The sequence below is a fragment of the Herpailurus yagouaroundi genome, unplaced genomic scaffold (genome assembly GCF_014898765.1).
Source record: "Herpailurus yagouaroundi ecotype Mexico unplaced genomic scaffold, PumYag 189, whole genome shotgun sequence".
Lineage (NCBI taxonomy): Eukaryota > Metazoa > Chordata > Mammalia > Carnivora > Felidae > Herpailurus > Herpailurus yagouaroundi.
The window spans coordinates 6,297,587-6,300,231 of record NW_024412420.1 but is presented as its reverse complement, the minus strand read 5'-3'; positions in this window follow the sequence as shown (position 1 = coordinate 6,300,231).

Below are 2,645 nucleotides of genomic sequence, written 5' to 3'. Positions count from 1 at the left end.
CACCCGCGCCCCGCCCCGGAGCCCGGCTCCACCCCTGCCCGCTCCTCCGGCCTGCGTGCGCCCGCGGCCGCCAGCGCGTCACCGAGCCGGACGGCCAATCAGCACCCGGAGCGGCGCGGCGGCAAACCTGCCATTCATCCCGCAGGGTCCGGGCGGAGGGGCGGGGCCTCGCAGCTGGGGGCGGGGCCTCGCGGCGGAGGGGCGGGCTTAGGGGGAGAGGAGGAGGGCTGGAAGGGCGGCGCTCTCCTGGAAGGGGTCGAGGTGGACCAGGGAAAGCGAAGGGGCAGAGGGGAGAGGAGGAGAAATTGCGAAGGAGAGGATGGACGAAGACTCTTCAAAGTTGCTGTGAAGAAAATAGCAGCAAACAAGGACTTCTGTCTGCGTTCTAGTCCTGGCTGTGTGTCATTCATTCATTCTTCACCATTCATTTCTCCAGAGCTCCATTCATTTATTCCTTCACAATTTTGAGAGCCAGCTCTTGCTACTGTGCGAGGCTCCAGGGCAGAGTTAAAAACCTTTCCTTGTGTGCCATGTGAGAAGGTTGGTATCCCTAAGAAACGCTGAGATTAAATGAGAACCACAGATGGGGATATCCTCTACAGAGATCTTTTTATTGACGTCCTCCTCTTCTTCTTTTTTTAAATCTAGGCAGTTTCCAAACAGACCGTACAGTAGACATGAATCAGGATCCTGTCGCTAAACCTAAAACTAGAGGGCTTGCTGGAAGAGACGTTCAAAGGAAAGTGAATGATGGGTGACCTCTTGATCCTTTCCCTTATCACTCCTGGAATTTAGGTATGCTCCCCTCTAGGTAGGTAGCCTGTCCACACCCATCCTCCCACACCCCAAACCGGTGACTCTCAAGGGGCTATTAGGCCAGCTTGTTAGGAGTGTTTACTCTGCTGAAATTCTTTCACTCAGAATTCTAGTTCCCTTTCCTTGAGTATTTCCCAATGGACAGGTGCATTCCATGGTGATTTCATTAATTTCCCAAAAGAACTCCAGGAGATAGGCATTATCTTACTCATTTCACAGATAAGGAGACTGAGAATTTTGGAAACTTGCCAAAGGCAAATCTAGGATTTGTACCCATCTTTGTCTAATATTAAAGCCTCAGATCCTTTTGGTACACCACACTGTCTCTCCCTAGGATTTTAAATAGTATGTGTCTAAACAAACAAACAAGCAAACAAACAAGCAAGCAAAACTTTTTTTCTATACCAAGTGAAATATATATGAGGATGGATTAAAAGTTTTCTCATCTGTCTGGCCACCAGGCTGAATAAATTGATTGGGGTGGGGAAGATTACAAAGGAAATAACTAATAAAAATAGATCTAAATAACAATATGAAATAACTCTAAGAAGGTTTAAAAAAACACAATGAACCAACAGATGATTTCAGGTCACATTCTACTAATTACTTAGGAATGTGCAGAGAAAAGAGGCTATGAGAATGTGGTGGGGCTAATTTGGGGAAAGGGTACAGGAAAGAAGGAAGTCTGGAGATGGGTTTTGAATGCGATGATGGGCATGATTTGGCACAGCCTTTCATAAGGGGAGAATGGCTTGAACAAAGATGAGAAGTGGTTAGCGTGGGGAAAATTTGTGCGGGGCCACCTAGGTTTAGAAACATCAATGTGAATGGTATTTGCCCAAGAGAAAAAATGAGCAAGATAAAAATCAGATTAAACTAATAGAATAAAATTCCGTGACCTACAGGGTCATTTCTCTGCATATCCACAGAAATGCAGGAATATTAACTGGAAGTGGCTTGTGTAAACAATATGGTCACACATTTAAATCAGCCTCATTGTTGGTGAAACCCATCCCCAAATGTAAAAGCAATCTTGAAAAGATAAAAATAAAAGACAAGAAACAGCTTTGAATTAATTATGGAAACACCTGGCACATTATTTTTGAAAGTGACATGTCCGTTTGGATCTGTTTCTGAGGACAAATCCCAAATATTTTTGAGGAAAAAAGGTACTAGATTCAACTGAGAGATTAGTGTTTGGGGAGGGGAAGAAAGTGCACTAGCAGGATGTGACATTTTTGTTGAGCTCAGAGATACAGTTCTTTCTGCAAAATGGCAGACCCACACTTGCAGGGGCATGGCCTGTGCCTAGGAGAAAGAATTTGTGATGCACCAGGCACCAGCTGCAGAGGAATCTCTTGGAAGAACACCTGCTCTGCTAGCTGAAGGGCGCAGAGTTTCTGGACAGGATGCTGACCATACTAGGAAGCACCTGGAATCTAGTCCTCTGGCTGCCATCATCCAACCAGAAAATAGCAGCTCTGCTCACGACTGTGATTTCATCAGATGCCCAGGAAGGTTGCCGAACTTCTGATTTCAAGTCTTATTTTGTGAGTGGCTTTTCAATCTGTCTCTTCACCAATATGACCAAGTAAAGCAGTTACTAAAATGTAAAGGAGAGAGAAAGGACTGAGGTAGACCAACTACCTTGATTTACGTAATGAAGCTGAGTGAGGGAACAATCCACAATCTGCAGAATATTAGTAAAGGTGTTTTGTGAGGTGTGGAGGGATTTAGCTCAGTGAGAAAGTTCATAGAATTGTGGGCCATGAGAGGAATAGGCAGGGATTGTGAGAAGCTCTGCTACAAGTATGGGTTAAATTCTAATA